General features: G+C 44.8%; 1 protein-coding gene across 1 annotated transcript in view; it reads right to left on the bottom strand.

Annotated features, from left to right (window-relative positions):
- GPLD1 (glycosylphosphatidylinositol specific phospholipase D1) overlaps positions 1–24,002 on the bottom strand; it is a 701,308-nt gene that overhangs the window by 653,133 nt on the left and 24,173 nt on the right. The window lies entirely within an intron of this gene.

Here is a 24,002-nt window from a genome sequence, read left to right as displayed (position 1 = left end):
CCTGTAACTTCTATGTTCTATGTTGTATGTACTGTATGCACCCTCACACCTCCGGGTTTATGGTGCGCTATATATATGCAATAAAGTAAAAAGAAATAATGACTTGATTGATCAAAACATTGTTGTTCTTGTTCCAATCTCCATGATTATAAATCTGCCTTTATATTGCACAATGACAAGAAGTATGGTGAACTGGTACACAACAATTTAGCAGCGTGTATGCACACGGCAGTTTTTTCAAATTGTTTTAGGGCTTGGGGAGAGGTATGTGGGTGGCAAAGATACTGTCCAAAGCTGTCAGGCTCATCATATATGTTATGTTGTCAACTATCTCAAAATTCAGCAGCCATCACTGGACATATCAGCCTGGAGATATCATCAAGGATTGGAGCTCAAGATAGTGGTAAGAGATGTCAATAAAGAAACCCACCGCCATTTGCAAACCAGAAGCACCGTGATGCAAGAACAGTGCACTAGCAAATAACACGAAAGGGACGTGGTGGTTCAGCATAAAGCTACTGCCAAACTCACCAGCAGTAAAGAACCAATTGTTCAGGCCCCACCAGAGTGATCATTGCATTTGGCTTTTTAAATCCCTGGTTATGTTGGGCCCTCATTCTTGAAACACAGATTTCTAAATGTTCAAAAGTAGGCCAGGTATCTTCTGTACAATGTACAATCACAATGGAGCTCCTACTCAAGGTGTGAGGCTATTAAGGGTGATTGTTAGAACCAGACAGAGAGCAGTTATTGAGCTTTAACAAGGCTCTGACAAATGTGCCCACACTTTTAAAATAGCTGGAAATTCTTTTGAGCCTAATTCCTTCAAGTGAGAGTTGCAAGCAACTATTGATGATAATGGATGTCAGCCACAGATTTTTTTTACACTCAACTTATTAAAAAAGAAACAGTGATTCTTCGGACACATCACCAACACCTTCTTTGTTGTCATAACTTTAAAGCACCTACATTGAATGATATTATATAATGATGTGTTATTTATATAGCACCTTAATCCAAAGCACTTTACAGAGCACATATTTACATACAATATCACCCAACCAAAACCGGAAGGACGACGGCTGAGTTGGTCTTGCTGCGATTCAAACCTGCTACCTGCAGATCATGCTCAGATCGCAGCAGTGAGCGCTCATCCCGCTGAGCTATCTTACCAGTTATATGATGAACATCCAAAAAATAAAACTGTCCACTTGCAAATTGGATTAATGTCAAGCCTAATAACTGAAATGCTGCAGATTGGCCGTCTATCCCCCAAATAACTAATTACTTATTAGTTCATAGCCACAGTAATAATTTTTCTGAAACAAAAAAAGGTATGATCAAAACAAATACCCTAAACTCTTCAGCACATTGATTATTATTTGGATACCACTTATTGAGCAGGTGCTGGAGATCCGCAGTGAAACAACTGCAACGTTGCATTGTAGATAATATCAACATTGGGACATGACAGGCATATTTAAAAGCAACCCACCATGCTACAGAGTATCTGTGAAAAGCATCATGGACTACATAATGAGCATAATGAGAGAAAACGATGAGGGATGTGAGAGTTCTGTCAATTTTCAATGTATCTGTTAGGATTCGATTCTCTGCACTATCAGTTTCCCCCGGGGAGGAACTGAATCAGCTGGCTGGATTGGGTGGCTCTTCAGTTGCACGTGATGACTCATTTCTCTGTAAAGGCTGACACAAACTCATAATAGCAGAGGCGTCTTCATGCCCAGTCAACATCTAGCTTGGGTCCCACAGTGGTCAGACATTCATCTTGTTTCATGTTATGAATCATTTGAGCAGCTGTCTCACGAGCAGCAGTATGTCATTCATCAGGTCACTTAAGAGTGTGTTTCGGCAGCTTGATAACATCTCCCAGGGTGCACTCAGAGGCCTAAGCAGATGATTCGGTCACATGTCAAACCTCTAGGTTTGCCTCTGTCTTAGTGATCAGAAAGCAGAGTCGTCAAAAACAGATACATTATTATTCAACTCTCAATCATCCCTTAACATCAGCAAACAGTGCCATTGAATGAAGCCTTGTAGCCGGTCCAATAGGACAGCGAGTAGAGCGCTCACTTTAACATCTGTGCAGAGCCTGCTGACGCAGGTTCGAATCCCGGCAGGGGCCAAACTCAGCCTTTCGCCTTCCAAGGTCGATAAATGAGCACCACACACTGTGGGTAATAATAAGCAGCGCTCAGATACCTGAGGGTTTGTAGTGCTATATAAATGCCAAATTATAATTATTATTGTTATTAGATGACATAGGACTCACAATCGGTGTATAAACACCAACCCCATGTAATGGGGAAGGGCATGGCCCTAAGTGATAATGTCCCCTCAAACTACTATGTGCTATGTTGGCTGATAGGCTTCCACTGAAGTCGAAATGTTTGGAATGAGGTCAATAACAAGAGTGTATTGCCTGCATTCCTGCAAGTCTGATTGGTATAGAGAACGTCCACTATGACTTTCAGCATTGATAATTTTACTTTTCATATTATTCTGCATGTTAAGAGGATGTCTATTATTATTTACTAGTGTTTAATCACTGAAAAACAGATAAGTACCTTGGTTTTGATGAGAACTCTTCAAACTAAGAACACTCAGAGAGTCCTGCTACTCTGTTGTCTAGGTGAGTACCCTTTTGGCTCACTCAAATGTGTCTAATACCTGCCTAAATTAAATTAGTTGTAAATCATGGACAATGCAGAAGGTAGTGGCATAGCTTCCTTTGGAAGCGTAAGGCAAGACCTCCAGACAACCTGAAAATAAAAACACTTGTCTAGGGAAAAAAGGTTTGGTGCCCCGCTTTGCAAGGAAAACAAGATTTATTTAATATAGAAAAAGAAAAAAGTATCCGAAGGTCCCATAGAACCAAACTGACAGGGAGCTCTCTGTTAGTACAAAGCAGGTACATGGATTTTAAGGAAAAGACTCATCACTCATGACGTGAACAATATACAGTGTTATTAAGTTGGGCTGCGGTAGGTACTTTAGTCATGGGAATGAAATGCACCATTTTAGTCATGGAATCAATAGTCACCATAACCACAGTGTTGTCAGAGGAAGGCGGTAAATCCACGATGAAGTCAGTGGAGATGTGTTCCCATGGTTGGGAGGGTAAAGGTGGTTGGACTAGCTTACCTACAGGGGTCTTGCGACGGGTTTTTGACTGAAGACAATTTATACATGAAGAGGAGAATTCCTCTGTGACCTGTGGTTTTATGGTCATGGCACAGTCGTAGGATCTCTTTTCGTAAGAGGAGAGTAGGGATGTATAGTTTATGTTCATGGAACAAGAGTCTGTATTCTTCTTGTAATCTGTATTTGAGTACATCATTCCTTGAGGATTCTGAGAGTGTTTGGTTTTGTTGTTTGACGGACTGTAAAAGGTCTGTAACAAAGAAAACAAAAGAGGTCTGGGGAAACATTTTTTCAGCAATGTGCATGATAATTTCTTCTCCAGTGCTCCGAGATAGAGCATCTGCTGATTGGTTGGCTGATCCAGGAATGTAAGTGAACAGCATATCAAAGGAGGAAAAGAAATAAGACCATCTAGCCTGCCAACTGTTTTGACATTCAAGGCTTTGTAAAACCTTGATATTTTGATGGTCTGTTCTGGCAGTGATAGGTTATTCCGATCCCTGTTATAAGTGTCTGCACTCTTGACATGCCTTTTTTATAGCCAAAAGTTCCTTTTCTAAGACAGTGTTATTGATTTCGGAAGAGGACAATATCTCAGACATGGATGCTATAGGATGTTCAATTCCATGAGTGGATACTTGCTTGAGAACTGCTCCTATGGCGGAATTTGAAGCGTCTGTTTCCAGAATGAAGGGTTTCTTTTGGTTGGGTAATTGAAGAATATATGCTGTTGAGAAGGCTCTCTTGAGGATGTCAAAAGTATCTTGAGCCTTTTTAGTCCACATGAATTTCTGATTCGTCTTTAACATGTTTGTGAGGGGTTTGATCTTATATGAGAAGTTAGGAATTAATTTCCTGTAGAAATTAGCAAATCCTATAAATGGGTTGTTTCTTTGTTTGTTTGTTTTATTTATTTGTATAGCGCTCCAATCCCGGAGGTAGACGGGCGCATAAGAAGACGGTTACATAATTGTGCAGTATACAATTTCAACAATACAGTCGTTTACAGAGTATACAGACATGTTAGAGCAATGGAGGAATACGATTACCAATACAATAATTTGCAGAGTTCACAGATATTTGAGCATATGGTGGAGCTATTCATTGTTCAGGATCCAACCGATAACATGTTTCCTGAAGATCTGAAAGGACTCGATGGTTTTAATGTTGAGTGGAAGGGTGTTCCAGAGCTGGGAGGCAAGTACTGTGAAGCTGGCTCCTCCAGCTCTTTTTAGGAGAAATCTGGGTACTGACAGGCAAGAGGTGTTGGAGGATCTAGTGGTTCTGGTGGCGAGTTTTAAGGTGAATTTGTTAGTGAGATATGGTGGGGCTAGGTGGTTTTAAGCCTTGTATGTGAGGCAGATGGTTTTCAGGTCGATATTTTGTCGATGGAGAGCCATCTGCAGGATTTCCTGGCAGTGGAGATGTGCTCACGTCCGGGGATGTAGAGTGCTGTGCGTAGTGCGTTATTTTGAAGTACTTGTAGTTTGTTCATTATTGATTGGTTGGCACCTAGGTACAGTCTATTGCAGTAGTCCAGTTTGGATAGTATGAGGGCTCTCGCAAGAGTGAGGCAGCTGTTGGATGATAGGAAGGGTCTACTGGCCCAGATGAGTTTGCCGGTGTAGGCGGAGGCTGAGGCAATCATGTTTGTTTGTTTGGAAAGGTTGCAGTTGGCATCCAGGTAAAAGACAAGCGTTTTTACGCTTTTGGCGATGGGGATGGAGTGACCATCGATGGCGATGTTGTTGTAGTTGGGATTCAGTTTTGCCAGGTTGCTGGGAGAGCCGACAAGGAGCTCTGTCTTCTCATCATTCAAGCAAAGGCCATTGGAGGCCATCCATGCCTGAATGATGGAGAATATTTTGTTGATCGGGGTGACGTCTGCCTGGTAGTTGCTTGTAATGGTGAGGAGTATCTGGGTGTCATCTGCGTAATTAGTGTAGGTGACACCCAGACGGTCAAGTTGGTCAAATAGTGGCTTTGTAAAAATGTTACACAAAGTGGGGGAGACACAGGAGCCTTGTGGGACTCCGCAGGAGATGGGGATGGGGTCTGCTGCATCTGTTGATGAGAAGACCCGCATGGTTCTATTTGCCAAAAAGGATTGTATCCATGTGACTGCAGCAGATGAGAAGTGAGCTGCGGTGTCTAGGTGGCTACAGAGGATTTTTTGGTCGACCAGGTCGAAGGCTGCTGAGAGGTCTAAGAGGAGTAGGATTGCGGTATTGCCTTTGTCTTTAATGTCATCAATTTGACTTTTAAGATCAACAATCAGGCCGTTTCTGTTCCGTGTTGAGGTCTGAAGCCAGATTGTCGTATTCCTAGCAGTTTGTTGGATTCTAGGTATTTCTGAATTTGGAGGTAGGCGACTCTGTCCAAGATTTTTAATAGGAAGGGGACTGTGGTGATGGGTCTGTAGTTAGTGGGCATGGCTGGGTCTAGTGATTGTTTTTTCAGGAGTTGGAGAACCCATGATTGTTTTAGGTTACTGGGGACGGAGTTATTGAGGAATGATAGGTTGATGAGTTTCGTGATGAAGGGTGATAGATCTCTGGCTGCATCCTTTATGATCTTGGCGGGACAGCTGTCCCTTTTGCAGTTCTAGGGTTTTAGTGAGGTGATGATTTTTTGAACTTCTGCCGTAGCTACTTTCGTGAATGTGAAGCCTGATTTGGTATTGCTGGGCATAGGTGAGCCAGGGTTGGTGAGTTTATTGTTAGAGAGTGGTTGGCGTTTGTCCTCAATTTTGGTTTGGAGTCCTGTGATTTTGCTTTTAAGGGCGTTTTGGATACTGGTGCACCAAGGTTTGTCTTTCAAGCAGGTGTCAGTGGGTGGATTGGGATTTTCCAGTTCTTTTAGGATATTAAATAATTATTTAGTGGAGGATCCGGCCTGCTCGATCCTGATGTTGTATGCCTCTTTTTTAGTACGAACTATCTCGCTTTTGTATAGGGAAGATAAGGTTGTGAGATTAGATTTGTTTTCCTAGGCAGGGTTGGTTTTCCAGGTGAGTTGTGCCTTAGCTTTCTTTTTTCTGAGTAGCTTGAGTTCTGGGGTGTACCAAGAGTTCAGGTGAGCTCTTGGTTTAACTTTGCGCAATTTCAGAAGAGCAATGGTATCCATCGCCTTGGCCATGGAGTCATTAAAGGTGTCGATCAGAAGGTTTAGGTCAGCATTGGTTGGGAGTGCGTTAAGGGTAGGTAAGACCAGGGGTATAAGGGCTTCAGCAGTAATATTGCGTTTGTTCCTGGTGGGGCAGGCTGGTGCTAAGGGGCTTTTCTTTGGTAATGGTTGGTTGGTCTTGACCTCAAGGAGGATGAGGTGGTGATCCATCCATGTCTGAGGTTGGGGGTCCTTGCAGAGCGTGTTGCGGTTGTAGGTTGCTACCCAGTCGATGATTCTGCCCTTCTGATGTGGCTGGAGCGTCGTTAGGGTCGCGGTAACCAAGGTTGAAGTGCCCAAGGATAATGATTTGTGCTGATGGCTTGGAGTTTTCAGCAATGAGGGATGTGATATCTTCCTCAAAGACCCCGGGGGGCCCGGGGGTCTGTATATGAGGTGGAAGGTGATTGTACTTGTGGGGGAGGTTGGCAATTTGACTGTGAGTAGCTCGCAGGATACAAGTGACACTGAGGAGAATTCCCTTGACATTTTGTGGATTCTTCCAGTTCATAATGGCCTTGACTTTGGTAGGGTACATAGCCGTACCTTCTGCAGATAGGATGAATCACAGATATGGTATTGCTTGCTGATGAAAAGAGCACTTCTCAATTTTGGCAAATAAATGGTGTTTTCTTAGGCGTTGTAATAACTCTGCAACATGATGATGGTGTTCCTCTGAAGACGTAGAATAGATGAGAATATCATCTAAGTACCACCAAAGAATGTAATAAGAGATCCGAAAAGATCCGAAAAGATGTGGTCTACGAATCTTTGGAAAACAGAAGGAGCATTTGCTAACCCAAGCGGCATTACTCGATGCTCGTAGTGGCCGAATGTTGTGCGAAAAGCCGATTTCCACTCATCGCCTTTGCGGATCCTGACCAAATGATATGCGCCCCTCAGATCCAGTTTTGAGAAGATAGAAGCCCCCTTCACTGCTTCTAGAATATCCTAAATGAGGGGCAAAGGGTATCGATCCTTGACGGTTATCTTATTTAGACCTCTGTAGTCAATACAAGGTCATAGTGCAATGGTTTGTAAATAAGTACAAAGAGCTTCCTTCTCGGGTTCGGACAGACAACCAAAGGGTATTTGGGAATCGGGGAGTAATTCAATTGAGCAGTCGTCCTCTCTATGAGGAGGCAGTTCCTTGTACTCTTTGTTGGAGAATACACCATGGTATTCCTGATAGCATTCAGGCAGAAGAGGTCAATTAGAGATAGTTGCATTGGTATTCTTCTGAATCTTCGTTTGTTCTGAATGCAATGCAATGGACACAACCACCTTCTACAGGTACGCAAATGTATTTCTTATTTCGAGGAATACCGTGTTGTTTGGCCCACTCGTCATCCATAAAGAGTCCTGCTGCACCGCAATCAATAAGAGTAGGTATAGCCAACAGTGTTGTGTCAAAAAAGAACAAAGATGCTTTATGACAATCATGTTATTTGGTTCATGTATGCAGTCTAGGGAACTTTTTAGAAGGGACCCATCCGTAGTTCCCTTTACGGATGGAAAGAAGCATTTCCTGAATGCCTTGGAGGAGTGAGGGGATAATCTTTGAGAACATGTGACTTTGATCCACAATACATAAAGAGACCTAAGATCCTTCTGCGTTTTCTTCATTCTGGTGTTAACGGTCCTCGGGCTGTACATAGTTGCATAGACTCTCCTTCTTCAATATTCTTTGATACTTTAGGATTTTCAAGTTGAAGTGTTTCAGTGTTATGAATGGATCGGTTCTTCTTCCTTTCTTGGTTTCTTTCCTGGATTGATGCAATCCAATTGAAGCACTAAAGTGATAATTCGAGCTAGATTGTGAGTATGTGGAATCCTAGACGTGGAATCCTAGATACTTTGTCTTTAAGGTCATAATTTAGTCCTCTACGGAATGTTATATGTAAGGCGTCATCTGGCCATGCTGTTTTGATGCCAATTGTTTAAATTGGGTGTTATCATTTAGAATGTCCATATTACTTTGTCTTAAATCTAGTAGATTCTCCTGGGCAGAGACGACTTATTCCCTCCTTCCAAACATAGTGTGTAAGCTATTGACAAAGGCAGGGTAAGCGTCCAATAGTGGGTTGTTGGTGGTTACCAGAGGAGATGACCAAGCAAGTGCATTTCCAGACATGTTGGATATCATGAAGCTTACTTTGGAACAATCTGAAGGAAAAAAGGCTGGTTTCAATGTGAACTGAACCAGACAATCATCAATTAATTCTTTTAGTCTTTTTGAGTTTCCATTATATTTTCCTGCAGCCAGGGCGCAACAGGTATTTCAGAACAGGTGTGTGTAACCAATTGCATTAGTACTGTGTTCTCTGCCTTCAAATTTTGAATATTTGTGTTTAAGGATTGAACTGCTGCGACCAACTGCTGCACCTGTTGGTCCATTCTGGCGTTGCTATCTGTAGCAGCCTCAATAACAACTACTCACGGTTTGTTGCAGCAGAGTATGATGAATATAGGGAGAATCACACCAGGCATCCAGAGTCCTTATGGGAAACAAACTCTCTGTACCCGATGGGCTACGCCCTCAGGAAACCCTTGTGGGGAATACAACCTGATGATGCCGTTTGAATGTAGTTTTTTTGTTCAAAGTGAGGACTGCTGGGATTTGGAGTCCAAGGGAAGGTAATGTAGTCCAGGAGTAGTATGTTGCAGTAGAGGAATGTTGGGACTTGTAGTCCAGAGGAAAGTACTGTAGTCTAAGGGTAAGATGATGGCAATGAGCAATGTTCGATGCTGAATAGCAACAGGTAATATTGCCGGAATGCTCAGAAGAGAGATGGAAAAATAATGAAAGGTAGTAAGAAGGCAAAGATTAAGACAGAAGGGAGCTGGAACCACGAGGCGCGGAAGTAAGAAAGAAGAAGGGGGTAAGGCAGAAGGCGAACCGATGCTGAGCGGCAATGGTGAAGGAAAGAGAGGAAAAGGAACTGCCAGGACAGACGTGCGATAGTCCGGAGGCAAGATTCGAGATAGTGTCAGGAATGGTCAATGCAGGAAACAATAGAGAAAGCACAACCGTCTCTGTGAAGACGGAATTACGTGGAGCAGGATCTAGGAGTACTGACTGAAAAGTCAAGCGGTGGCGAGAGGATGCAAGAAGCAATGCGCCGACTGGGCTGAATTCCTGACATATATAATTGTCTGAATTCCGATGCCATTTTGAGAAAGACTATAAGGCTCACTAACGGTATGAATAGCGCATAGTAACCGCCATCTTGAGTGATGTTGAAATCGGAGTGGATGGCACTTTCTCCATTTACTCCATAAGGAACAAATAGACTGATTTCTGACAGGCTGTCTGTTTGCATATACTAGAGTTTTGTGATAGGAGGAGCTCCGCCTGCCCTTATTAATACCATCATAATGGCATAGAACATTCTATTCTCACCATACGTGCTCTATTTGGGCTGTCGGTTTGCATATACTAGAGTTTTGTGATAGGAGGAGCTCCACCTGCCCTTATTAATACCATCATAATGGCACTGTTCAGAAGAGTCTTGGTGCAACACTGAAGGGCCATCTAGCACGTGCTGAAAGTTAGTAGCAGGAACACTACGATGGGAACCAATACCTTCACGGGTACTCCTAACCATGTTGGGGCCCAGAAAAACATGATATCGAACCAATCATCAGCTTGCTCTCCCGACCCTGTCTCCATTTCTGTCTCCAACTTGTGTAGGGCCCGTATTATATGGGACAAGGAACCATTGTCTGCAACATGACAATCTGTTCTTCTTACAGACGCCCCCTTCCAGGGCTGTCAACAAGTCCAAGACTTACCGATTCTGCAGGGTCGTCAGTCTTATTGCTCTAAGCTCAGTCTTTATTGAATTCAGACCCTGCTATCTGTCATTCGTCAATGGGATCATTTCCCATCGCACTATCTGCAACTATTTGGCATTGGCTTCAGCCTGAATACCTGGCACTAAAAGGGTAGCAAAGAATGTATCTGACTTGGTGTAGAGGCGATTGTTGTCTGGAATGGCCTTCTAATGTTTTGAAGATTCTTCGGACAGATAATTAGATACTTTTTGGTGGACTTTCCTAATTGAGTATGTCTTGTGCCTTACTTGCAGGGGTTGGGATAGCTCTGGTCCTGGCATATTTAATAGAGACAGGTGTGCATCAAGAACCACTAAAACAGTTGAATGCAGGGTAGTTAGTGAACAAGTGCCTCTCCAAGTTGGTGGGAGACGGATGTAGGCTTGCTGGCCGCAAACCCAGAATATGTCCATAAGAGCGGCTGTTCCTTTGGTAAGATCAGGGATGAATACTATTTTGTTGCACTTGCTGTTAGTTCCCACAGGTATGGTGCCATTTCCTCTGAAGCAAAAGGCATATTCTGCTAATGTCTGTATCTTCACTGGAGTCTCTTTTGCCTCGATCCACGTTAGCTTCGACAAGTATGTACCCCATATGCCACTTTCAGCACTACTTCTTCATCGTATTCAGCCAAGCCCCCTGCTGCACAACTTACTAGTGTCGCCTCCCATTAGTTGGCAGCGAACAGTACTCATTCCATCTTAAGCAATGGCTTAGTCCTGCACCTTGAGTATTTCTCTTTCTGTGCACATTCTTCATCATCTCTGTCCATCAGTACAACTTGTACTTTGTGCCCTTGGAACATGCTTTGTACCCGATACAGTGCCAAATGGGCTAAACACTGGGCTACCAGAGATGGCATTTCATGGGGTATTAACAGTTTGGGCACCCCTGACGCAGGAGGGAGCAAACATAATAGCTCTCATTTGACCTCTGCTTCCCCACTGAGCGCATGTGACTGTACAAGAAATTACTGAATTCTGGATGGTGCACGTCAGTCACAGTATCAAACCCCCCCTTTATGTTGGTCATATTCCCTTTCATCTTCGATCCCCCGCCTAATAGGTTGTTTTCTAAACCAAGTATTGTTGTCTATTATTCTAGTTCTTTTCAAATTGACAACATCATTTTAAAAGATATCACTTTGTCCAGACCCCCTACACCACCCTTTATATGTCCCCAACATATACATTTCCAAGAAATATGTACATAACCTACAATGAACCCTAAACGTATGTACAATATTAACAATATTACACAACCCTTGTCGTGCGAAAACTGCAGAAGAAGAGAAGAACGAGACAACCATGCAGTGATCACAGTATTCTTCATGCTCCTTACCAGTAGAACTAATGTATTATACAACTGAATTAACACAATCCTGAAAGAAAACAAAATACTCCATTTAAAATGCTTTCTCTAAAACATCACTTACTGGCAGTTGCACTTAAATTGTTATATCTTTATTCTGGAATTTGCTGTGTATCTGGCCGGGGACGGGGCGATATGAGGTGCCTTCTGAACATCACAAAGGTCATCCCAATACTGCAACTCCTTAACCTTGATGGCAAATGGTATTGCCTACTGTGAGGGGTCAGAAATGGGAGGCGGACAGCTTTACAAGGGGTTTTCAATATTTGCCATTTTATTAAATCAAAAAGGTTGGATAAACGCCTCACTATACCTACCCTAACAAAGATTTCAAGACCTAAAGTAATTAATAAAATCACTCTAAAGAAATACATTCAGCAGATCAATAAGGAAATGCATGACAGTTCAACAGAACAAAATGATATCACAACTGAACCTCTAATATGACCACAATCCTGGCTTATGGTCTGGGTGAATTCCCCTTCTCCAGATTTGTCCAGGGCTCTTGCTTCACAGTTAAAAAGAAAATAAGAAAGTTGTGGTTCATAACAAAGTTCTAAAATATTTCTTTGTAATTCCACTGGAAAACACAAAGTTCCAATACTTCATGGATATACCAAAATAGAACGTTCTTTCTCTTCTTTGCGTGAACCTCAAGATAATCTTCTCCAGAAGGTAATGAAAATTGTCTTTGTCAGGATGATTTGCCACAACTGAATGCTTCCAAGAAATATTACTCCTCCGCAGCAGGATTATACAGGTCTTCCTTCAACACCATAAATGATATAACAATGAGTATCAGGGCCACAGTTCGGCCCCTCCCAGGATGGCTCAGTGGAGAGAGTGCATCTCTCTCTAGATCTGACTCCAGAGCAGCAGAGGGCCTTTCGGGCTTTGCTCCAGCAGTAAGTGCCTCAGTTCTCGATGACACCAGGCCTCACTCCATGGTGCAGGCACGGAATTGACACTGGTGACAGCGTACCTGTCAAAAGCAGATGCTACAGGATGTCAGATACTGTGAAGAACCACATCCAGGATGAGGTAACCAAGATGTTGGATCTGGGTGTTCTTGAATCCTCAACCAGTCCCTGGTCTAGTCCAGTGGCCCTTGCCCCAAGGCAAGTTCCCAGGCCGGTACCAAGGATTGGAGGCTCTGTGTGGACTACAGAGGAGTCAATGCTGTCACCACAACTGGGCTGATGAGCTTGTGGACATCATTGGTGCTGCCAAATTTGTGAGCACCTTTGACCTTTCCTCATGCTATTGGCAAATAGCTCTGACAGACCATGCCAAGGAAAAGACTGCATTCTCAACACCTGAGGGACTCTACAATTTTAGAGTCATGCCTTTTGGGTTGAAAAATGCACCTGCCACTTTCCAACAATTAGTCAATCATGCACTCAGTGGGCTGGAGGACTTTTGTGTGGCCTACTTAGACGACATCAGCGTCTACAGTTCCACTTGGGAAGAGCATTTGACTCAGTTGGATAAAGTGTTGCAGGCCTTGAAAAGGGCTAACCTCACTATCAAGGCCACCAAGTGCCAGATAGCTCAGGGGACAGTCACGTATCTTGGTCATGAGGTAGGAGGGGTTCAAATCCAACCTCTCCCCAGTAAGGTACAGGATGTACATGGCTGGGAGACTCCCACTACTCAAACCCAGGGGAGAGCCTTTTTGGCCTCACTGGGTATTATCGCAACTTCACGGCGGACTATGGAACCATAGCTGCCCCTCTGACAGCTTTGACTTCGCCCAAACAACCGAGGAAGGTTAATTGGACAGAAGACTGTCAGAGGGCCTTTGTTGGCTTGAAAGAAAGTCTGTGTAGGGCACCTGTGTTGTGTACGCCTGATTACAGCAAGCCCTTTATTGTCCAGACGGATGCCTGCGACACTGGAATTGGAGCTGTCTTGTCCCAGTTAGATGACAAAGGGAGGGAACATCCGATCATATTCATCGGTAGACAACTCAAGGGTAGAGAACTTAGGTGGGCTACTGTTTAAAAGGAATGTTTCAGTATAGTTTGGAGGCTTAGGCGTTTTAGGCCCTACCTTACAGGATCAACCTTCAAGGTCCAAAAAGACCACAAGCCCCTGAAGTGGCTTATGCAGATGAAGGGTGAAAACCCGAAACTGTTCAGGTGGTCTATTAGCCTGCAAGGGCTAGACTTCACCATAGAGCATAGACCAGGGAAGAGTCACGATAATGCAGATGGCCTTTCCAGAAGGTATGTTGACCATCTGGATGAGGGTGTCAATCTCGTGGGAGATTTGACGCCATAACCTCAGTCTGGGACGGGGGGGCATCTGTGATGCTGAAAACGCATTGGAGGGAGAGGACGTCCCTGCCCTTGTTCTGTAGTCCTTTTTCGTGCATGTTCTGTATTATTTTCTGCCCAGGAGTCCATGTGGGACTACTGGCAATGCATCTCTTCCTCTTTTTGGTTTGGTGTACAGACCCTTGGAATACCCTTATGGCACCGATGGGTGGGGGTACAACACTGTACCCCTAGTGTATGTTTTTGGGCACCTGTGTGTGGCCCACAGAGCAGGGTATGGGCTGGTGGCAACTCCATGCTTAATTTGACAGGTGCTCTGAGTATCCTCCATTTTGGGATACCCAGGCCCTGCCATTGAAATCAGTTGATTCTTGATAGGAGACAAGATGGCCCCTGTGGCCTCTTGCTTTCTATTACCTGATACCTTGTTTTTTTTTAAGTCCTGGGAAGCCCTGACTCTGTTCCTTCCCCCTGACTGGCTGTTGGGTGGACGTTCCATATATGGTATTGTGGGGAAGTCCAGGTCAGACTGGCTGGAGCCTTCCCAGTGACTGAATGTTGGGGGTACATCCTGTGGGTGGAACCTGGACGAACAGAGTGTGTGACCAATGTGTACTTCTTGTTATGGGTGTCTAGTTTCTAGTATGTGACACAAAGACTGAGACAGCCCTGCCCGAAACTGGTATGAATGTGGAGTGCTGAATGGATGGGTACTTGTCCCAATACACATTCCTTGTTGTTAGTGTCTGAGAGAGAGGAGAACGGCATGAATGCCCTGTAAGCCTGATTGGCTGCCTGACTGCTGAATGCCCTTCTGAGTGATTGGTTGCCTGAGTGTGACTCAGCAGAGTGAATGAGAGACAGAACAGTATATCTGGGGGCCTCTCACTGCTAGAAATCGTTCAGAAGCTGAAGTCAAAACTGATGCTTAACCTTGAAGCCCACTGGAAAAAGAAGAAGTGCTACTGCTGTTCTTCGCTAATCTGAAAGCTGCCTGACTGTCAAGGAACTGATCCAAGAGAGGACCTGGCTAAGAGACCTCTTCCGGGGCTGTGAGGGACCATCATGCACCGCTAACTTTCGCCAAAGTGCCCAGTAAGTCAGCCTTCGAAAGACCGTCAACCGGAGACGGGGACCACCGAGGAGAACGAAGAGAAGCACCCGACAACCGTCCACTGTCGTCGACCAGGGTTCGCAGGTTAGCTATAACCGCTGGAGGCCTGTAGAAGTCGTGTTGCCCAGAGGCAGGAACCGCTTGACGCCAAGCCGCCAAGGACCGGAGCCGCAACGCTCCATTTATTAAGACATTTGAATCCAAGGACTCTCTCACCAGCACCGCCGACCACTTTGTCCCACTGGAGAAAGTCGAGGCTGCTAACGTGCCGAGGAGCATCCGCCTGTGGGTTTCCCACCACCCAAAGACCGCAGAGACACGGATGTCCCGACGCCCTTGCTGGGCCAAAGTTCTTCAGTGACTCTTTGTGGTAATGAACTACCATCGTCGAGGTGCACCGCACGCCTCCTTTTCGCAGGACGTCCACGACCGATCATCGATGAGCACAGCCAGGAGCGAAGCTGTTGCCTCGACAACATTGTTCACCAATTCTTCGAGGGATCTCGACGATCCCTGGCTCCTGTCTTACAGGGAGCTGCTCAAGAAGGATCCGTCTACGACCCGACGTCGAACTCTGCTATTCCATGTACCTTGGTGTGGTAGAACTATTTTAGACGGAAATAAGGTTCATAGAAACAATATATGGACTGGGCTGGTATTATATCTTTATTTACAGGTTGCCCAGATGGGCACATCCTCACACAGAATTGTGTCTAGGTAACAGGGCCAGTATTCTGCCTATTGTTTTAACCAACATGCTTTCCTCCTATGTCTATTGTTGGTTTACTTTATTAACTGATTTGTATGAAATTTGAACTGAGTACAGTTAATGCATTTTAATGGAATCAAAGAGTAATTGTGGTACCACATAGAAACTGTATATATTTACCATTTTAGATTAACTTGAGCACATAGGGCCTCATCACGAGTTGGGCACTAACACCAGCGGTATTAGCGCATGGGCTATTAACCCTACCGCCAACCCCCCCCCTTATTAGTGTCGGATCAAGGGTTTGGTGGAATGATAAGTCCCCATTCCCCATTGGGCCCATTCGGGAATTTGCCATTCCCCATTGGGCCCAATGGGGAATGTTCGGTGGTATTACCACCGGCGGTAATAGCACCAAAAAACGGCTAAATCGCAGCCGAGTTGCCCCCAGCTCAGAGCTGGGCGTAAATCTGCCAAGCCCTTGAATTTGGCAGACCGTCATATGCGGCAGTAATAGCATTACCACCGCATTGAAGGGTTACCGCCAAACTCATGATGAGGCCCAAAGTGTGTTATTGTGATTGAGTATATAATAGAAACCTTATTTATTTAAAGAACTGTGTTTTCACTAACATAGTGTGTGGACATTCCTTTGTGGGTGCTTGGGGCCTACACTGTACTTAAGAACCAGCCTGCATCACCTCCTGAGAGTTTAATCCTTGGTTACTCATCCACAGCTACCAAATAGAGAACCTTGGCTGGGGTACTCTGTGCTTTTACTCTGGAATATAGAGAGCAGGAGTACAGATACCCCCCTCCAGTCTTTATAATCACATCCTATCGCATTGGCCCTATAGCCATGCCCCCACTTCAAAGTTAATTCATGTGTCTGCCTTACTTCGCGTCTCATCCACACGCGTAAAGCCTTCACTTGTGATATGATGTTGCTACTTCATCCACTTTAACACGCACCAGTCTCTCAGGTCACTTGCCAACTCAACAGCTGTGTGTGATTCTTTCTTGTTTTCGAGTCAAGGTTAGTACCACAGGCTTCACCTTTCCTCCCGGAAGGGTCGCTGGCGTCCTTGAAACACAATGGAATCTTCACTTGTGGAATCTGGCCTTCTCTGCATGTCTTTCGCAGCCTGTCAGAGGCAACGACCTCCAGTAGGGAATGCTTGGGGTTTTCGGCCTGCTGCTCTCGTCCCTTGGTCTGCTGCTCTGCTCCAGTAGGTGTGCCTTCATCCCAAATGTTCTGCTCATCCTCGTGTTCCATCTTGCTCCGAGTGTGTCTTTAGGTGTTGCCTTTTATTCGTGTGAGGAAAGCTAATTGGTATCAGGTGTATGCACTTAAGGTGATGTTCCTGACTTTGCCCGACCTGATTAACGGGACATGTCCAGTATGATGTGAGAAAATTAGTCTGGTTACTCTCAGTCATCCTCTTCCTCGGCCCAGTGTTTGTGTAAAAAAGGGGGGGGGGTTTGGAAAATCCTTAAAAATAGGATGGGGCAGATGAACAAAAAAGGGGGAAATACTGCGTCTCACCATCGGCTATCTCACCCCCACTCCCTGAAGACCTGAAGACCCCAGGTGATCCTCCCGCACTGGTCCACCCCCAGGGTCTGGACCCAAAGGCGATGGTCGTGCTCTGGCCACCTGAGAGAGAGATACCCGGAGACTAGCGGGTGAGATACACTCTGGTTTCTCATACTGCCGTAGAACCAAACTGACACAGAGCTCTCTGTTAGTTCAAAGGCGGTGCATGGCTTTTAAGAAAAATACTCGTCACTCATGACGTTAACAATATACAGTCTTATTCCCCCACCATCATTGGCTACCACCTATAATCCTACTATCAGTCCCATATAGTCCCTTGACAGATTAGCTACATCTTAATCTACCCCTACCCTCTAACACGTGGTCCTCCTATTCCCTCACTTTGGTTCCCAGCTACACATTGGCCTAGTCACATGGTGCGCACCTGGTCGTGAGCATGAGCTCAGTGGACAACTCTGATGTCAAATTGGCCCTTTGAAACACTAGTGTGCTCCTCTTGATACCAGACACGCAGGCCCCCCAGCAATGCCCCCCTGCAATGCCTCCCCAGCTCTGGACTAGATTTGGTGGCACCACCTCTTGCACCACCTCTTGCTCTTCGTACCACAAATCACACAATGTTCTGCTCCGTGTCACCCCTTACAAGTTGCCCACATGCAGTACACCTCATTGTTCTCTCGAGGACCACATTAATCAGCCCAGTTCTGATTAATTTATGTACTCTATTTTCCAGCTTCCTCGTAATTCAAATAGGACGGACATTTTCCCGGGGGGGTGCTAGTGCCCTAAATCCAAACCGAGCATATTGGCAGCTGGAGACCTCTAACCTAACTCCCTTGGATGTGTTCTTCGGGAAGGCTGTAGCTCTAACCTCACTCTGCCGTTCACATTCCAATCTTGATCCACAGGCCTACAACTGGATACAAATAAGCCATTAGCTTTTCGGGATGTATGCCACTATTCTCAGCTTCACTCCTGGGGCTTGAGAAAGGGAAAATAATTTGAACTCTTCATTGTACCACGCTACTATACTTCCAACAGGGAATACAAAATGCTAGGCCTGACTTCCAATATGGCAATGCTTCAGTATTTCCCACACCCTGACCCTGTGTCTGCACCACCATCGTTACACGTCGTATTTCACTACTGCTACACAATATCACCCGTGCCATATTTTTTTTATTTGCATTTTTTTAAAGCGCTCACACAACCCGCAGGCATTGAGGTGGTGTTACAGGAATTGTTTGTTTTAGTAGTTGCGGAGTTCTTTGTCTTAGCGCTTGAATACCCGAGGTTTCTAAGCACGGACCCGGATCGAACCTGTGTTGCTTCGTGTCGTCTTGCTTCCAAGGCGAGCTTGTTGCCGCTGAGCTATCCTCCCAGGACCTAGGCCTTCCTAAGTCTCTATAACTACCTTAAAGATACATGTGCTACTTACTCCACAGTTTCATATGCACATTTATCATATACCCAGCTCCCAACTGCGCTCCCACTCCTAAGCTGCCGCGCACCTTCACTTTCTCGTGTGCTGATAGATTTTCATTAGTCTGAATCGTTTGGCCGTTCATGGAAGCTGCATGTGCATCCTAACAACAGACAGACAGAGTAATTTCAGGACATCGTCCATTGCTATTAAAATTGATCAATCTGTCCACTAAGCTATTTTGACAGACACGACTACTTTAACTTCAACCATTTGTTCACGACCTTCATTAGGATTGCTATTTCCTTAGACAGTCATCGATGAGCTCTTGTTCATTTTTCCTTGTACACAGTCATTAAGCAAACCATCAGGTGCTTGGGATTTGCTTCTTCACTTCATTTTGCACCTGTAGGAACTAACAATGGTTGTCACTCTTTGTAATCGATCGTCAATTGTTGCACTTAAACAGAAAAACCCTTGGCTCACGATCTCCCACATGATACGGGAACCTCTCTCTGTAATAGATCTGCAATATTGAATGTATATGGAAATAAGCGGTTGCACATCAACATGTTCTGAGCATTTTTGGCTGATGTCTCCGTGAGGGCTACATGGGCATTCCTCTGCAAGTGCAGCTAGTTGTGATGTTAAGTGTGATTTGGAGTCAGGTGTGGTTAGCCTTGATGTGGTGTAATATGTCACCGGAAGTGCAATAGCAAAGACCATCTGAAGAGGCAGAGAACTAGTGGGCCTTGGATACAAAAGGTGAAACGACCTTCCACAAGAACTGAGATCACAGGCAGATAACTATAAGCTGTGGAGAGCTCTTAAAACCCAGCCCTTCCTAGGAGCCTATCTGCCACCATAAAATGGAGGAACTCCTAGGAGCCTATCCGCCACCATAAAATGGAGGAACTTACACCCTGATTGATGCCAACATTGAAAACATATATTATACAATAGAGCTCTCAACTTCTTTCAAGGCTTTTGGAACATGTCCTTCTGGCTTAGTTTGAAATATGCCTCTCAACACTTCTCAACACTTTTTTTTCCCATTGTTCCTTTCTTCCCAACCCTGTCCATCTACAATACTCTGAAGCCGTTTCTCAAATGTGGAACTCAGCACATTCTAAATCACCAATAAACACCCTAATCACAAACAGAAAAGCTGAGTCAGAAACACGGAACTTCAGCTTGCAGCCTGGGCGTCCAAAAAACACCGAGTTCCCATTTATGAATGAGTGGGCCTGCACGTTTTATCAGACAGTTCGCACTATGTAAGCGGCACGCAGGAGCAACACATTGTACGGATGTGTTATTTAACAGACCCTTGGAATGGTCAGATGTCACATTCGTGTGGCAGTAATTCGGTGTCCCCAAACAAATGTGCTATCTGCTGTCTGTTGTCCAATCATGTCTGCACAAAAGGACGGCTGTTCCTGTTCCGACCTGCCTCACCCCACACCGTAGATAACTTGAAAATTAGCCTAAAGGCGCCATGCCGTGTGCAAGAGGGACTCCCAATGAGTGTCTCTTCCACAGCCCTCATATAAAGAGACGATTGTGGCACTTGTGGGGCACATTGGAATACTCTGCAAATCAGATAACAACCAGGCACCTGTGTACTGCCTACATTCTGCGAGCAATTCTCCTTGCGTGGGGCACCCACCATTTGAAGAGTTCACGCAATTGGAGGGCTAAGAGCCTCTCCCTATAACAAAGCTCTGTCTAGAATCGAGCATCATGAGCTGATATACCCGCACCCTCCCAGTAGACGTTCACTGTGAGTTTAGGGCATTGTGGGGATTGTAGGATCCTTGCCCTCTTTTTGTCTATTAAAGAATTATGGGGCATTATGGAATTGTAAAACCCTTATCCTCTTCATATAAATTAATGTTTCAACGCCAGATTCCAGGCACTATGGGCCCTCACTCTCTTTGCTTAATATAATACATCACTACACCAGTCATCCTGGCAGTTTGTAAGGATCAAATCCACAGCTCTCTGGCACCATTCATTCCACAGCTCTCTGGCACCATTCATTCCACTGCTCTCTGGCACCATTCATTGTCCCATCATGGTCTCCAGGCAATCCTATTATTGGGTGGCTTTCTTCACAGTGCTGGGAGGCACACAGTGGGGTAGTCCTAGACCCCGGAAATCGCTTTGGATTAAAGTGCGATATAAAAAATAAAATACAAATATCAGCAATCTCCCCTTGCCAGTATCAAGTCTGTTCCCTTTAATGTCCAGCCAGCCTTTCCACAGGAGTGAGCTTGGAGCCCTTTGGATAGCACACATGCAATGAATGGGATGCAGAATAACTCTGACATCAAATAATCGAACCAACTCAGGAAGATGGCAAAGTTTTCTGTTTTTCTATCGATTGTCAAAAACAGGGAGTTCCAACGGACATCAACGGACGTTTGCTCAAGCTCTGTGCCTACCTTACAAAAAAATCACATTTATATACAAAATATTAGTCAGACGCGATGTCATACTACGTGACAAATGAGAAAAACCTACGAGGAGTTGTGATAGGCTCAAGGGGAATATCCAAGTATACTTTCTATACAGGGTTGGATTGTGATTGGATATCTATTATCAGGTGGACAATTTATACCTACCTCTGGTGCAAGTCATCTTCAGCACTACTAAGTACACAGTATATCATTAGCTCTCAAACTATAAGGCCCTTCGTTTTATGGCCCTCTACAATTGGTTGGCACGCTCGTGCTATGTCTGGAACATCCAGTTCACTTGCAGCACGTAAGCTCGTAGCCTGGTGCCAGGAGGTGGACTTGACTTTACCTCCACACCCCATTAGCCCAACGTCTCTCATCACCCATGCCTTCTGCCATGAAGATTGTCTTTGAACTTGGCCTTGCAGTGTATTCTTGTCTGTGAGAATATAAGGGAGTGCGGGCACGCACTATCGCTTGTTCTAGAACTCCAAGCCCAACTCTATTTTCATCCTTGGCTCACGTGACAGGAGACCACAATTCGGACCATTTTGCAGTAATTAAATGTGTTAAATGAATAAAACTTGACTCACATGGTGTTCTTTCTTTGCACCTTATTAAGGGATGATTGAGCTTCTCACGTTTGCCGCCCTCAAGAATAGATAACCAGTCTTGGCTGCCTTTAGCCTTGACACCAGGCCAGACAGCTTCACCATTCAAGTCCGCGATCTCAGCTAATGGTTACTGAAACACAGTTCTTGGCTTTTCTTCTCCATGGGTCTGGGCTTACTAAAATCATGACACCGATGTCCAGCTTCTATACAATGGCGGCTCGGCATGCAGTCTATTTACTACGTATAGCCAGCTTCTAAGATTACTTAATCTACTTGCGTTGCTGCATTTGTACATTTATTGAACAGCTTGCATTTTATGCAGTGCGTCACACACGTGCAATCTTCTCTTTGTATATGTAAGTTTACTCTACTATTTACTTCGTCGCCAGTTCTATAAGGTCCATGCATTGTCTTCAGGCAGTCTTCTCAGGGCGTCACGCTCGTCTCTTGTGATGTCACCAGCTCCTTTTTACTCATTCTCAGATTTCTTCACAGAGTTCCTCCATCAGATTATTGTCTCTTCGGGAATACATTTGACAGGGTTTTCTCAGTGGGTATCTTCTTTCGCATATTCTCTGGGGTATGGTCACAGCAGCTGGTGTCAAGCATGGCACAATTTCAGGCTTCCAACATACAGGAGGTGGGGGGGATTTCCTTCAGAGGCATGCAGTTGCTCCTCTACAGGAGCTCAACTATCAGTTCCCAACTGTAAAATCTGTCATTCTGACCTCCTCTCGTTGGTCTTGACACTGAAGTCCAGGCAGGCTGTGTAACGGAAATACGGGTGTGATGCATTTACCCAGGTCTCTGAAAGCAGACGAAATGCAACCACTCGTCACCCAGATCATAGTTAACCTTCCTATTATTGAGTCTTCATTATTAAAGGCATAAAACAGCCCTATTTGAATTGTTTCATACATCATGCAGAGGTATGCAGAGGTTTAAATGCAAAATGAAACTGGTGGAGTAACTTGGTTGGCCAATGGGACTGGACAATCACACCGTGGCCCGCAGCATATTCTCGCCAGCATCACATCTTGGACACACCTTACATGTATTCAGCATGTCAGAGATATGCACATTTCTTCACCCTAAATTAATGAGTAGATGTGGCTTAATAAATGGCTTTCCGGGATAATCAATCACGCTGCTCCCATGGCCTACTGTGGGATGTTGACCATTGCGTCTGTCCTGGGATGGTACCCGGTATGCACAATAAAGGTGGCTTTTGCCTCAGTTGTATTTCTCCTGTCCACACATTACCCTGCCAATTAAGGGAGGCGTGCAGAACTGTATACAATAAATGTTACCTAGGCATTTATAACACTCTACTTTTGAGTACCATCTAATCATTTAAATAAGTGCATCATGTCGGCAGTGTATGTAGGGTTTACCTGATGTCAAGTCGTGCCTAAAATGTATCAAAGACCAAAGGCTGGGGTTGTTCATGTCATCCGGGGCGGGGAGCTGGACTGTACTCTGCCAGTAGAAATGTGCCAAACATGTGGAAAAGGGTACACATAGAGCTCATAATGTGCCACTCCCTGCAACTCATTAGTTCCTTACAACTGGCCGTCATCATCACAGCTCTCCATTCCCTGTAGACAAACGTAATCATCTCAGCATGTTCTTTGATGCAGACCCCTTGCGTACCTACTCATTCCAGTCACAATCCTGTTCTCAATCTTAACTAGAAGGTGCATAGTGTACAGCCCCCCTCAAACGCAGATAGCTGGAATGGCAGTTACAGTCATACCCAAGGAAAATCTGCACCAACTGCCACTCAGTGGCAAACAAGAACACATTTCCCAGGCACTACCAACTCTGCACTGGCTCCCTATCCGGCAATATATTGTTGTCAAGACCATTTGCTTTATTCAAAGAGATTTCTGACACACAGGCCTAGAATATTTCATAATTAAAGTCAACCTCTACAACCATTCAAGGAATCACTGCTCAACCCCTGCAAACAGACTCAATCCACCATATTTCTGGGAGAAAAGAAGTGCAGGAAATATGTTATGTTATTAGAGTTTATAGAGCACACTTTCACCACAAGGGCATCTTGGCGCTAGGATATCAGCAGTAAGATCAGCAGTAAGTGGAATTAGCTTCCACACTAAAGTAATAAGGTTTTGAGAGCACATCGGAATTGAAGATGATTCTCCAACTTCCGCATTGGTGTGGGTAGCTCATTTCTAAGCTTTCCGGCTGCTACGGAAAAAGCATGGCCGCCCAAACGGGCCCACCAGACTTCCAGAATGATGACTAGGTTAGCTGATCCTGAATGGAGAGCCCGGCCCGG

The sequence above is a fragment of the Ambystoma mexicanum genome, chromosome 5p (assembly GCF_040938575.1).
Source record: "Ambystoma mexicanum isolate Mex_15411 chromosome 5p, UKY_AmexF1_1, whole genome shotgun sequence".
Taxonomy (NCBI): domain Eukaryota; kingdom Metazoa; phylum Chordata; class Amphibia; order Caudata; family Ambystomatidae; genus Ambystoma; species Ambystoma mexicanum.
This window is presented reverse-complemented; position numbering and strand designations above follow the sequence as displayed.